This window comes from Erpetoichthys calabaricus, chromosome 6 (assembly GCF_900747795.2).
Source record: "Erpetoichthys calabaricus chromosome 6, fErpCal1.3, whole genome shotgun sequence".
Classification (NCBI taxonomy): Eukaryota; Metazoa; Chordata; class Cladistia; order Polypteriformes; family Polypteridae; genus Erpetoichthys; species Erpetoichthys calabaricus.
In genome coordinates, this window is record NC_041399.2 from 7479560 (window position 1) to 7495491 (window position 15932).

Consider the following 15932-nt stretch of genomic DNA (forward strand, 5'->3'; position numbering starts at 1 on the left):
AGGGGGCCAGGGAATGTTACCGAATCTTGAGATCACACGGTTACCGAACAATTCTCGCACAGCTTCCATTGATTGCCGTGCAGTGTGTGATGTCGCTCCATCCTGTTGAAACCAGGTTTTTTCTTTAGGGCAGATCCAGTCTCTTCAAACTTATTAATCCAACCTTTTATCGCGTGTTTTGACGGAACGACACCATGATGTCCTAAATTATAAAAACTTCGAAACTCCCTCTGCGCAGCTTCCAAACTATCATTGTTTTTATAAAACATTTTTATGGCTAACGCATGCTGTTGCCCGTTCCACTGATCCATGATTACTAAAATGGCGGAGTGTTTACTTGCTAAATGTCACTAACCCGCAGTGCTACCACCTGCTAATGGCTACCAATACGCATTTCAAAAATTCACGTTATTCTGTGTCACCCTGTACAAATTGCAGACTTCATGCAGTCATTGCATGTGAGGGACAAGCGACAAAGAACTCAGTATGAAATGCCATTGCTGTGCCCCAAACATTATGATGCCTTGAAATGGAGGGACCAGCTAGAAAAAGTGTTGTGTGACCGAAATGTGTGAAAATCCCTTTAAATGAAAGTCTGCAGTGTGCACTTTAATCCCGATGTCTGAATTGATTGATTTGTAATTTTAAACTGTGGAGCAGAGGGATAAAAATGTGTCTTTGTCCCACACATTTTGGAAGGCACTGTATTACCGTACTGGATAAGACCCAATAACACACTCATTCAGATAACAGCAAATGATCCTGCTGGAGGCAAAGAGGAATTTTAACTCGATTTGTTTTATCTTCTCTTATTTTAATAATTGTGTTTAAATAATAACTTAATTAATTAATATTACCCGTGTCTGCGTGGGTTTCCTCCGGGTGCTCTGGTTTCCTCCCACAGTCCAAAGACATGCAGGTTAGGTGCATCGGTGATCCTAAATTGTCCCTAGTGTGTGCTTGGTGTGTATTGGTGTGTGTGCCCTGCGGTGGGCTGGCGCACTGCCTGGGGATTTGTTCCTGCTTTGCACTCTGTGCTGGCTGTGATTGGCTCCAGCAGACCTCCGTGACCCTGTGTTAGGATATAGCGGGTTGGATAATGACCGACTGACTGACCGACTGACTGACTGATTAATATTATAAAAATGTGCTTTTCTCACTAATAATGAGGAGGTTGCGTCTATCACTCCTAAGATCATTAACATGGATCTGTGAACACAATTAGCTGGCGAGCCTTCTGATCAATCTGATCTTGCCAGGCTGATCTCTAAATAAAAATGATCCTAAAACGATTGTGGACGTGACCACTTACCGGTCAATAAAGTCCAGCCACTCTGCTTGTCTAAACGATTAGCTCTAATTTGCCTATGAAGAAGCAATGGTGGTCTTCTTAAAGTGACACTGCTGCCCTGGTGCTTTTGCAGCACAAAATAAAATCAGTGGTCGGCGTGGTCGGCTCTCGTTCATTTCAAAAAGAGGCCTGAGAGCTTCACTTAGAAAAATGACCAACATTTCCAGACAGATTTTGCTCTGGGCCCCCCAATTTAAACTCAGCAGAGTGAAACATTCTTCCAGCTTGAAATAACTCATGTCTTGTTGTCCAGTACGGTGGTGGGCATGCTGTTTGTTTGGTCACTAAAAGCTCTGAGAGGAAAAAATAAATCTTTCTACAGAAGCAAATGAGTGTGACGTGGTAAAGGAAAGACTCGTCGGAGATGAAATCAGCCGGGTTGGCAGTCTATGAAGAATCGATGATGGGAATGGTTCAGGTCCTTGTATTCATTAAGCCAGCAGCCATACCACCGGCCAGTCCTTAGTTGGGAGACTACCTGGGAAAACCTTGGTTGCTGCTGGAATAGGTGTTGTGCCCTTTGCTTGCTGGGATTGGCTCCTGCAGACCCCCGTGACCCTGTGTTAGCATAATGACTGACTGACTGACTGAAATAAGTACATAAAAATGGGGTCTGACAGGACTGCAATTGCAATGATTCAGTAAACCCACCCCAGTGTAGGACAGGTGGCAGGCTGTGAGGTGCCCAGGTGGCCTAGTACACTGGCAACGCTGCCAATGCCAGCGAAAATAGGCCGCTGTCGATAGGAGATCGCTGTAGATAAGGAGACCTGGAAGTGCAGGACACTGGGGAATGTAAGAACACAAATGAGAGGAGACCACTCATAGCTAAGCTGTCCCAACATCACATCCAGATTCTTCTTAACGGTTCTCAAGGTTTCTGTTTCAATATTTCTGTCATTTGTTCCTGATTCCCACAACTCTTTGCATCGGACGGTCTGACATCCGTAGCAGAGCAACGGGCACTCAGCAGGCTCCTATCAATTATGGAGAATCCACTACATCCATTAAACAGTGTCATCTCCAGACAGAGGAGCAGTTTCAGCGACAGACTGCTGTCACTGTCCTGCTCCACTGACAGACTGAGAAGATCATTCCTCCCCCAAACTATGCGACTCTTCAATTCCACCAGAGGGGGTAAACGTTGAACATTATTCAAGTTATTGTCTGTTTTTTTTTTTTTACCTGCATTTTTTATTACTCTTTAATTTAATATTTTTGCTGCTGGAATATGTGAATTTCCCCCTGGGATTAATAAAGTATCTATCTATCTATCTATCTATCTATCTATCTATCTATCTATCTATCTATCTATCTATCTATCTATCTATCTATCTATCTATCAAGAAGTGCATTATCTGCTTCAGTCCTAAATGCTCTTCCTCTTCATTTCGAACTGATGTCCCTGAGTATGTGATTCACCATGAAGTTGAAAGAACTCTGCTGGATCTCCTTTGAGGATTTTGAAGACCTGGATGAGGTCCCCATGCAGTCTCCTCTGCTTGAGACTAAACAGATTTAATTGTCAGAGTCTGCCATGTCCTCAAGTCCCATGATGCACCTGGTTGCTCCCCTCTTCACAGCTTCAAGTGCTGCTATGTCTTTCTTGTACTGCGTTGATCAGAACTGCACACAGACTACTTAGATGTGGTCTTACTGGTGTGAAAACCAGGGGCGCTCCAGCTGCCCCGACCCCAACACAGACAGGCAGAGACACGAGTGCAGCACACAGCACATTTTATTTCCATGAGGAAGTGGTTTTCCTCACTCCCCACAGTAGTAAAATACAAATAAGCAAAGCACCAAAGCACAGTCCTTTTCTTCTGTCTTTCTCCGCCTCCACTTCTCTCCCAGTAAGCTTTGTCCTCCATTTCCTCCCGACTCCGGCTCCATGAATGGTGCGAGGCGGCCCCTTTTATGTTTGCTCCTGGGAGTGTTGCAGGCGGCTCATTAGTGTTACCTGGAATCACTCCCAGGTTTGAAGGAAGTTCAAGGTTAAGGATCGGCAGAACCCAACAGGGCTGCACCGAACTCCAACTCCCAGCATGCCCTACGGGAATCTGTGGTGCCACAGCTGCCCAGGACGGCTGCCCTCTAGCGTCCCAGGGAAGGTGGTGCCTTGTAGATGCTCTCTCCCCTGGTCCTTCCATACAGCTGGTGCCCTGGCCTGGTAATATATTTATATTTTATTTATTTGGCCGATGCTTTTATCCAAAGTGACTTACAACATTTAATGGCCGTGGCCACCCAACACAGTAGTGCATTATATAGTCTGAGCATAACGTCTCTTGACTTATAATCAGCACTTTTTACAACAAACCCTTATATTTTATTTGCCATTTTAATCACATTTGCACTTTGCTTAGATGAGGGGAACACTGGGTCAACATCCATCCATCCATCCATTATCCAACCCGCTATATCCTAACTACAGGGTCACGGGGGTCTGCTGGAGCCAATCCCAGCCAACACAGGGCGCAAGGCAGGAAACAAACCCAGGGAAGGGAGCCAGTCCACTGCAGGGCACACACACACACACCAAGCACACACTAGGGACAATTTAGAATCACTAATGCACCCAACCTGCATGTCTTTGGACTGTGGGAGGAAGCCCATGCAGACATGGGGAGAACATGCAAACTCCACGCAGGGAGGACCTGGGAAGTGACCCCGGTTCTCCTAACTGCGAGGCAGCAGCGCCACCAGTGCGTCACCATGCCGCCCCTGGGTCAACACAAACCCCCAAATCCTTTCCAGTGGTCTCTTCCTGCAACTCAGTGTCTCCCACCTTATACAGTGCATCCAGAAAGTATTCCCAGCGCATCACTTTTTCCACATTTTGTTATGTTACAGTTTTATTCCAAAATGGATTAAATTCATTTTTTTCCTCAGAATTCTACACACAACACCCCATAATGACAACGTGAAAAAAGTTTACTTGAGGTTTTTGTAAATTTATTAAAAACAAAAAAATTGAGAAAGCACATGTACATAAGTAGTCACAGCCTTTGCAGTGAAGCTCAAAATTGAGCTCAGGTGCATCCTGTTTCCCCTGATCATCCTTGAGATGTTTCTGCAGCTTCATTGGAGTCCACCTGTGGTAAATTCAGTTGACTGGACATGATTTGGAAAAGCACACACCTGTCTAGATAAGGTCCCACAGTTGACAGTTCATGTCAGAGCACAAACCAAGCATGAAGTCAAAGGAATTGTCTGTAGACCTCCGAGACAGGATTGTCTTGAGGCACAAATCTGGGGAAGGTTACAGAAAAATTTCTGCTGCTTTGAAGGTCCCAATGAGCACAGTGGCCTCCATCATCCGTAAGTGGAAGAAGTTCGAAACCACCAGGACTCTTAATAGAGCTGGCCGGCCATCTAAACTGAGCGATTGGGGGAGAAGGGCCTTAGTCAGGGAGGTGACCAAGAACCCGATGGTCAGAGCTCCAGAGGTCCTCTGTGGAGAAAGGAGAACCTTCCAGAAGGACAACCATCTCTGCAGCAATCCACCAATCAGGCCTGTATGGTAGAGTGGCCAGACGGAAGCCACTCCTTAGTAAAAGGCACATGGCAGCCCGCCTGGAGTTTGCCAAAAGGCACCTGAAGGACTCTCAGACCATGAGAAAGAAAATTCTCTGGTCTGATGAGACAAAGATTAAACTCTTTGGTGTGAATGCCAGGCGTCACGTTTGGAGGAAACCTGGCACCCTCCCTACAGTGAAGCATGGTGGTGGCAGCATCATGCTGTGGGGATGTTTTTCAGCGGCAGGAACTGGGAGACTAGTCAGGATAAAGGGAAAGATGACTGCAGCAATGTACAGAGACATCCTGGATGAAAACCTGCTCCAGAGCGCTCTTGACCTCAGACTGGGGCGACGGTTCATCTTTCAGTAGGACAACGACCCTAAGCACACAGCCAAGATATCAAAGGAGTGGCTTCAGGACAACTCTGTGAATGTCCTTGAGTGGCCCAGCCAGAGCCCAGACTTGAATCTGATTGAACATCTCTGAAGAGATCTTAAAATGGCTGTGCACCGACGCTTCCCATCCAACCTGATGGAGCTTGAGAGGTGCTGCAAAGAGGAATGGGCCAAACTGGCCAAGGATAGGTGTGCCAAGCTTGTGGCATCATATTCAACAAGACTTGAGGCTGGAATTGTTGCCAAAGGGGCATCAACAAAGTATTGAGCAAAGGCTGTGAATACTTATGTACTATACATGGGATTTCTCAGTGTTTTTATTTTTAATAAATTTGCAAAAACCTCAAGTAAACTTTTTTCACGTTGTCATTATGGGGTGTTGTGTGTAGAATTCTGAGGGAAGAAAATGAATTTAATCCATTTTGGAATAAGGCTGTAACATAACAAAATGTGGAAAAAGTGATGTGATTATCGTGAGCAACGCACGGCAGTGACATTTTGTTTTCTTCTTGAAAAAAGTGTTGCAGAAACTATTGTTAGAAACGGTATGACAACCCTGAATCACCCACCCTACTCACCAGATTTAGCTCCGTGTGATTTCTTTTTGTTCCCTCGGATGAAAAAAGACTTGAAAGGAAGGCGTTTTGCTGACGTCGAAGAGGTAAAACAAGAAATGACCAGAGCATTAATGGGCATTACTTCAGATGAATTTAAAAAATGTTTCGAACAATGGAACAAACGGTTAGATAAGTGTATTTCCGCCAATGGTGAGTACTTTGAAGGAGACTAATTGTAGTTTGTACAGAAAATTAAATTAAACACGTTTTAAAATATTTCTGGTTATTTTTGGGTCCCCCCTCGTATATCCATATCCTCAGTAAAAGAATAAGTGTCTATTTCCAACTAGCTCTTTGTCTCTGTCATTCCAAAAGATGGAGCATCTCAAACATTTTAGTAATAAAATACATTGCATTTGTCATTCCAACAGATGGCGCATCACAAACACTAACACTACTTTTACAAATCTCATACCAAATGGTATATAACAGAGATATATCATATGCATTTTCCATTCCAACAGATGGCACATCACAAACATTTGTAGTAATAAAAATGTATTCCATTTGTGATTTCAGTTCATAGCACATCACCAACCTCAGCACTGCTTTTATAAATCCCATACCAAGTGGCATATAACAGATCGACTTATATATATATATATATTGCATTTTCCATTCCAACAGATGGCGCATCACAAACACTAACTCTACTTTTACAAATCTCATACCAAATTGTATATAACAGAGATATATCATATGCATTTTCCATTCCAACAGATGGCACATCACAAACATTTGTAGTAATAAAATGTATTCCATTTGTAATTTCAGTTCATAGCACATCACCAACATCAGCACTGCTTTTATGAATCCCATACCAAGTGGCATATAACAGATCAACATATATATTGCATTTTCCATTCCAACAGATGGCACATCACAAACATTTGGAGTAATAACATGCATTGCATTTGTGATTTCGGTTGATAGCACATCACAAACATTAACACTGCTTTTATGGATCCCATACCAAACGGCATATAACGGAGATGTGAGCATTACATTCATAATTCCAACAGATGTTGCAATATAAACATTTGAAGTAATAAAAGGCATTGCATTTGTCATTTTAGTATATGACACTCCATAAATATTAGCACTGCTTTTATGAACCCCATACCAAATGGCATATAATGGAGATGTGAGCATTGCATTTGTAATTCCAACAGATGGAACAATATAAACATTTGAAGTAATAAAAGACATTGCATATTGTTATTTCAGTATATGACACTCCACCAACATTAGCACTGCTTTAATGAGCCCCATACCAAATGGCATGTAACAGAGGGACATATACATTGCATTTTCCATTCCAACAGGTGGCACATCATAAACATTTGCAGTAATGAAATGCATTGCATTTGTCATTGCAGGATATGACGCATCACAAACATCAGCGCTGCTGTTACAAGCCCCATACTAAATGGAATATAAGATCGTCAATGTTTCCCACGTGATCACCAGAGTGTCAAAGTGTTAGATGAGTCAAGCATGATTATCAATGCTTTTCCTCCTTGGTGAATCGAGGGCAATCATTAGAACAGGGATTAAGGCGGTTGTCCAGGATTGGCCATGATACATATGTGATGCTGCCTTTGTGAATTGAACGCCATCATCAGACCGGTCGGCTGTGATCCACCTGCAATGCTGTTGTTCTGAATTGAGTGTATTTGTTGGACCGGTTTTTCTAGGTTTTCTTTCTGAGCACACCTGTAGTGTCAAATCTCAGCTCTATACTATCATTCTGAATGTTCCCCTTCTCCTTATAAATGGGTACCATCACATTGTTCCTCCACTCCTGTGGTATTCTAGTGGTTCTGCTTTGTCTAAACTACTGAAATCAGTCAGCATATTTTTTTTACGAATGCAAAAACATGGCTGCCTTATCATCTGCTCAAAATCCCTCCCAGTTCGTAGCTTGCCTAATATTCCTAAAATAGAATCAAGATTAGGGTTCTCTGAAATTTGCAGACAGGCAGAGCCATACAAGAGGAACAAAAAGTGATTTAGAAAAATGTGCTTCTTTTAGACACACATTAAAATGAATACACTGCAGATATCCAACGCTGAAGGAATTCACTGCAGTCCTACCTTAATGAGAAGCAGTACAAGAGCTGTGGAGACTCCCGGGGGCCTCCAGTGTGGTGATCCTGTGCTTGTTTAGTTCTCTGTGCATTATAAATAATAAAAACTGTTTCCAGGTTTTGTGTGAGCTCTAAATAATTCAAGGTGATTTTCCTTCTGACCTTTATATATTGTTTAACATAATGCACTCACTCAATCACATACTCTACCTAAGGATACTGATACTTAATAGAGGAAATAAGACGAATACAAGGGGGTCAAGAAGGGACATCACTAACAAAAATAGTCATATGTAGACAGATAATAATTGATGGGATCCTCCCAAAAAAGTCAGTTTAATGCAACGACTAGCTGTGCTACACATAAAAGAGAGGTTGAAATCAAAATCTCTGTTATGTGCCATTTGGTATGGGATTTGTTAAAGCAGTGCTAATGTTTGTCATGCACCATCTTTTGGAATAACAAATGCAATGCATTTTATTGCTACAGATGACTACAGGTGTGCTGCAGTCTACCCAGAGATAAAACCCGGACCCCCTCCAACCAGTCCAACAATCACACTCAATTCAGAGCAGCAGCATTGCAGGTGGATCATGGCAGACCCCGGATAAAACTCACGTTCAATTCAGAGAGGCAGCATCGCAGATGTATCATGGCCAATCCTGGATGACCACCTTAATCCTTGCTATGACAATTGCCCTCGATTCACCAAGGAGGAAAGGCAGTTGTTTCCTATGCGGTGCAATAAAGTCTAAATTCTGACGGCCTTTCTGAAGACTCGTTTTTTACTGGAGATTTCTCCCCAACATATCCAGATTGTGGTGAGGCGCAGATCAGGGCAAGGGGATCAAACTATTTGGTAAAAGCTTTGAGTGTTCCAAAATGCACATTGGCCTCCAGAATTGTGAAATGGAAGAAGTTTGGAAGCACCAGGAGTTATACTGGGCATCTGGCCCAACTGAGGAACTGGCAAAGAAGGGCCTCGGTCAGAGAGGTGGCCATGAACACAACAATCTCTCTAACAGAGCTTCACCTGTTGGAAAGGCGACCATATTAGAAGCACTCAGTTAATCAGACGTTGATGGTAGAGTGGGAAGACGGCAGCCACGGTTGAGTTACAGGGAAAAAACAGCCCACTTGGAGTTTGCCAAATGCCATTTAAAGCATGAGGAGAAAGATAAGAGAAAATGTGAGCTCTGTGGGCAGATCTCCAAGCACTACGTCTGATAAACACCATGCATTGCCAAATAGCACCTGGCAGCATCGTGCTATGGGGTGCATCTCAGTGACAGGGACAGGAAGACTGGTGAGTTCTGAGGGAAAGATGAATGGGGTCAAATAAAGACAAACAGTAACAGTTCAGCATTCAGAACCATAGTGACCTGAGGCCGACAGCCAGGACCACGCCGGAGTGACTTCAGTAGAAATCTCTGAGTGGCCCATCCAAAGCCCAGACTTAGACCCCATTGAACATCTCTGGAGATACCCGAGGCAGATTACAGACACTTCCCCTCCAATCTAATGGAGTTTGGGAATATCTACCAGGATAAACTGCCCAAATCCAGGTGTGCAAAGCTTGTGGAGAATTACTCAAGAAGACTCAAACCTGTAATTGCTGCCAAAGTGGCTTCTTCAAAGTATTCATTTGTGGATCTGAATACTTCTATGAATGAGAGATTTCAGCTTTTGACTTGCAAATAATTTTCAAACCTTTTCAAAAACGTGTGTTGTCATTATGGGATATTTAGTATAAATTGACGGGCAAAGATGACAGCTTTATCCCATATTGTTGATTAAGCCACCCTAATCCCGAGCAGGGTCACAAAGGGCTGGAACCTATCCCAGCAAACTTAGGGTGCATGTGACAGTCCAGGTTGGCTCCATTGCTCCCTGTTCCATCTGGGAGCCATCGATAGTCGTGTACCGAGATGAGCCGGGCAAATGAGGACACACACATGGAGCCTGAGGTAGGTGCAAAATAGTGAAAGTACTTTTATAATTACCATTCCAAAATGAAGTGTGCAAAAAGGTGCAGTGCTTCAAAACCTTCAATAAATAATCCATAAAAACCAGCGAAAATGTGGAGTTTAAAATATCCAAGAAATAAATGAATCCTATAAAACAAGGTTAAGGGGCAGCACAGGTCCTCCCTGTGTGGAGTTTGCATGTTCTCCCCGTGTCTGTGTGGGTTTCCTCCCACAGTCGAAAGACATACAGGTTAAGTGGATTGGCGATTCTAAATTGGCCCTAGTGTGTGCTTGGTGTGTGAGTGTGTGTGTTCTGCGGTGGGTTGGCACCCTGCCCGGAATTGGTTCCTGCCTTGTGCCCTGTGTTGGCTGGGATTGGCTCCAGCAGACCCTCGTGACCCTGTGTTCGGATTCAGCGGGTTGGAAAATGGATGGATGGAAAACAAGGTTAAAATTCCAAGGCAGGAAGCCATTTTAAAAACGCAGTCCCAGGTGCCTTTTTTCTAAAACCAATGTCTCCTCTGCTTACCCAACCCAAATGGGATCCTGCAGATAGAGGAGATGTCCTGCCGACAGGCACAGCCAACCTTTTTACAGAGGGTCACGTCCTACTGTCACATGGGCCCCCATTAGAGTGTCACACCGAGCCTCCACTCCTCCCGCTGCCACTCCTTGGCCTTAACACAAGCGAGCGTCTGGCCACTCCAGCTACCCTATGAATTACTCGGCCGAGTGGCCCTCTTCAGTTCCTCTGAGGGGCTCTCACCCCAACCGCCTGCCTCCTCTCCCTGGCGTCTCCTGATCCTGCCTTTGTCTCCGTCATCCATCCGTTTTAACCCTCTGTCTCTTTCCTCTCTTTTCTTCTTCTGCTGTCACTGTCCTGCTCCACTGACAGACTGAAGAGATCATTCCTCCCCCAAACTATTCAACTCTTCAATTCAATTTTTTGTATCAGTATGCTGCTGCTGAATATGTGAATTTCCCCTTGGGATTAATAAAGTATCTATCTATCTATCTATCTATCTATCTATGATTGCAATTTGGTACAGAAGAAAACAGGCATTGTAAGACGTAGATAGGGGTTAGATTGTTTAGAGCCTTATATACAAGTAGAAGTATTTTAAAATTGATCGTAAAGGACCCTGGCAGCTGATGTAAAGATATTAACATTTGGAATATATGCTTTATATTTTTTTCCTTGTGGTTAAAATTCTTGCTGCTGCACTCCAGACAATTTGAAGCCAATTTACGTCCTCTTTAGAACATTAGAACACTCGAGATGAGAACAGGCCATTCAGCCCAACAAAGCTCGCCAGTCCTCTCCACTTATTTCTTCCAAAAAAACATCAAGTCAAGTTCTAAAGGTCACTCAAGTCTTAGATAGATAGATAGATAGATAGATAGATAGATAGATAGATAGATAGATAGATAGATAGATAGATAGATAGATAGATAGATAGATAGATAGATAGATAGATAGATAGATATGAAAGACACTATATAATAGATAGATAGATCGATATGAAAGACACTATATAATACATAGATAGATAGGAAAGGCACTATATAATAGATAGATAGATAGATAGATGGTAGAGACTATCTATCTATCTATCTATTATATAGTGTCTTTCATATCTATCTATCTATCTATCTATTATATAGTGTCTTTCATATCTATCTATCGATCTATCTATTATATAGTGTCTTTCATATCTATCTATCTATCTATTATATAATGCCTTTCCTATCTATCTATCTATCTATCTATCTATTATATAGCGTCTTTCCTATCTATCTATCTATCTATTATATAGTGTCTTTCCTATCTATCTATCTATCTATCTATTATATAATGCCTTTCCTATCTATCTATCTATTATATAATGCCTTTCCTATCTATCTATCTATCTATCTATTATATAGCGTCTTTCCTATCTATCTATCTATCTATTATATAGTGTCTTTCATATCAATCTATTATATAGTGTCTATCTATCTATCTATTATATAGTGTCTATCTATCTATCTATTATATAGTGTCTATCTATCTATCTATCTATCTATCTATTATATAGTGTCTTTCATATCTATCTATCTATGTATTATATAATGTCTTTCATATCTATCTATCTATCTATTATATAGTGTCGTTCATATCTATCTATCTATCATATAGTGTCTTTCATATCTATCTATCTATCTATCTATCATATAGTGTCTTTCATATCTATCTATCTATCTATCTATCATATAGTGTCTTTCATATCTATCTATCTATCTATCTATCATATAGTGTCTTTCATATCTATCTATCTATCTATCTATGTATGCTGTCTCTCTCAGCCATGCCGGCTCCCCTTATATTGGCCTGATTGGGTACAAGCTGGAAGAATGTTTCACTCTGTTGAGTTCAAATTTATTAAAAATAAAAACACTGAGAAATCCCATGTATAGTACATAAGTATTCACAGCCTTTGCTCAATACTTTGTTGATGCACCTTTGGCAACAATTCCAGCCTCAAGTCTTGTTGAATATGATGCCACAAGCTTGGCACACCTATCCTTGGCCAGTTTCGCCCATTCCTCTTTGCAGCACCTCTCAAGCTCCATCAGGTTGGATGGGAAGCATCGGTGCACAGCCATTTTAAGATCTCTCCAGAGATGTTCAATCAGATTCAAGTCTGGGCTCTGGCTGGGCCACTCAAGGACATTCACAGAGTTGTCCTGAAGCCACTCCTTTGATATCTTGGCTGTGTGCTTAGGGTCGTTGTCCTACTGAAAGATGAACCGTCGCCCCAGTCTGAGGTCAAGAGCGCTCTGGAGCAGGTTTTCATCCAGGATGTCTCTGTACATTGCTGCAGTCATCTTTCCCTTTATCCTGACTAGTCTCCCAGTTCCTGCCGCTGAAAAACATCCCCACAGCATGATGCTGCCACCACCATGCTTCACTGTAGGGAGGGTGCCAGGTTTCCTCCAAACGTGACGCCTGGCATTCACACCAAAGAGTTTAATCTTTGTCTCATCAGACCAGAGAATTTTCTTTCTCATGGTCTGAGAGTCCTTCAGGTGCCTTTTGGCAAACTCCAGGCGGGCTGCCATGTGCCTTTTACTAAGGAGTGGCTTCCGTCTGGCCACTCTACCATACAGGCATGATTGGTGGATTGCTGCAGAGATGGTTGTCCTTCTGGAAGGTTCTCCTTTCTCCACAGAGGACCTCTGGAGCTCTGACCATCGGGTTCTTGGTCACCTTCCTGACTAAGGCCCTTCTCCCTCAATCGCTCAGTTTAGATGGCCTGGTGGTTTCAAACTTCTTCCACTTACAGATGATGGAGGCCACTGTACTCATTGGGACCTTCAATGCAGCAGAAATTTTTCTGTAACCTTCCCCAGATTTGTGCCTCGAGACAATCCTGTCTCGGAGGTCTACAGACAATTCCTTTGACTTCATGCTTGGTTTGTGCTCTGACATGAACTGTCAACTGTGGGACCTTATCTAGACAGGTGTGTGCCTTTCCAAATCATGTCCAACCAACTGAATTTACCACAGGTGGACTCCAATGAAGCTGCAGAAACATCTCAAGGATGATCAGGGGAAACAGGATGCACCTGAGCTCAATTTGGAGCTTCATGGCAAAGGCTGTGAATACTTATGGACATGGGATTTCTTAGTTTTCTTTTTTTAATAAATTTGCAAAAACCTCAAGTAAACTTTTTTCATGTTGTCATTATGGGGTGTTGTGTAGAATTCTGAGGAAAAAAATGAATTTAATCCATTTTGGAATAAGGCTGTAACATAACAAAATGTGGAAATAGTGATGCGCTGTGAATACTTTCTGGATGCACTGTATAAGGTGGGAGACACTGAGTTGCAGGAAGAGACCACTGGAAAGGATTTGGGGGTTTATGTTGACCCAGGGGCGGCATGGTGACGCACTGGTAGCGCTGCTGCCTCGCAGTTAGGAGAACCGGGTTCACTTCCCAGGTCCTCCCTGCGTGGAGTTTGCATGTTCTCCTTGTGTCTGCATGGGCTTCCTCCCACAGTCCAAAGACATGCAGGTTGGGTGCATTAGTGATTCTAAATTGTCCCTAGTGTGTGCTTGGTGTGTGTGTGTGTGTGTGTGTGTGTGTGTGTGCCCTGCAGTGGACTGGCTCCCTGCCCTGGGTTTGTTTCCTGCCTTGCGCCCTGTGTTGGCTGGGATTGGCTCCAGCAGACCCCCGTGACCCTGTAGTTAGGATATAGCGGGTTGGATAATGGATGGATGGATGGATGTTGACCCAGTGTTCCCCTCATCTAAGCAAAGTGCAAATGTGATTAAAATGGCAAATAAAATATAAGGGTTTGTTGTAAAAAGTGCTGATTATAAGTCAAGAGACGTTATGCTCAGACTATATAATGCACTACTGTGTTGGGTGGCCACGGCCATTAAATGTTGTAAGTCACTTTGGATAAAAGCATCGGCCAAATAAATAAAATATAAATATATTACCAGGCCAGGGCACCAGCTGGATGGAAGGACCAGGGGAGAGAGCATCTACAAGGCACCACCTTCCCTGGGACGCTAGAGGGCAGCCGTCCTGGGCAGCTGTGGCACCACAGATTCCCGTAGGGCATGCTGGGAGTTGGAGTTCGGTGCAGCCCTTTTGGGTTCTGCCGATCCTTAACCTTGAACTTCCATCAAACCTGGGAGTGATTCCAGGTAACACTAATGAGCCGCCTGCAACACTCCCAGGAGCAAACATAAAAGGGGCCGCCTCGCACCATTCATGGAGCCGGAGTCGGGAGGAAATGGAGGACAAAGCTTACTGGGAGAGAAGTGGAGGCGGAGAAAGACAGAAGAAAAGGACTGTGCTTTGGTGCTTTGCTTATTTGTATTTTACTACTGTGGGGAGTGAGGAAAACCACTTCCTCATGGAAATAAAATGTGCTGTGTGCTGCACTCGTGTCTCTGCCTGTCTGTGTTGGGGTCGGGGCAGCTGGAGCGCCCCTGGTTTTCACACCAGTAAGACCACATCTAAGTAGTCTGTGTGCAGTTCTGATCAACGCAGTACAAGAAAGACATAGCAGCACTTGAAGCTGTGAAGAGGGGAGCAACCAGGTGCATCATGGGACTTGAGGACATGGCAGACTCTGACAATTAAATCTGTTTAGTCTCAAGCAGAGGAGACTGCATGGGGACCTCATCCAGGTCTTCAAAATCCTCAAAGGAGATCCAGCAGAGTTCTTTCAACTTCATGGTGAATCACATACTCAGGGACATCAGTTCGAAATGAAGAGGAAGAGCATTTAGGACTGAAGCAGAGGATGCACTTCTTGATGCAAAGAGTTGTGGGAATCAGGAACAAATGACAGAAACATTGAAGCAGAAACCTTGAGAACCGTTAAGAAGAATCTGGATGTGATGTTGGGACAGCTTAGCTATGAGTGGTCTCCTCTCATTTGTGTTCTTACATTCCCCAGTGTCCTGCACTTCCAGGTCTCCTTATCTACAGTGATCTCCTATCGACAGCGGCCTATTTTCGCTGGCATTGGCAGCATTGCCAGTGTACTAGGCCACCTGGGCACCTCACAGCCTGCCACCTGTCCTACACTGGGGTGGGTTTACTGAATCATTGCAATTGCAGTCCTGTCAGACCCCATTTTTATGTACTTATTTCAGTCAGTCAGTCAGTCATTATGCTAACACAGGGTCACGGGGGTCTGCAGGAGCCAATCCCATCAAGCAAAGGGCACAACACCTATTCCAGCAGCAACCAAGGTTTTCCCAGGTAGTCTCCCAACTAAGGACTGGCCGGTGGTATGGCTGCTGGCTTAATGAATACAAGGACCTGAACCATTCCCATCATCGATTCTTCATAGACTGCCAACCCGGCTGATTTCATCTCCGACGAGTCTTTCCTTTACCACGTCACACTCATTTGCTTCTGTAGAAAGGTTTATTTTTTCCTCTCAGAGCTTTTAGTGACCAAACAAACAGCATGCCCACCA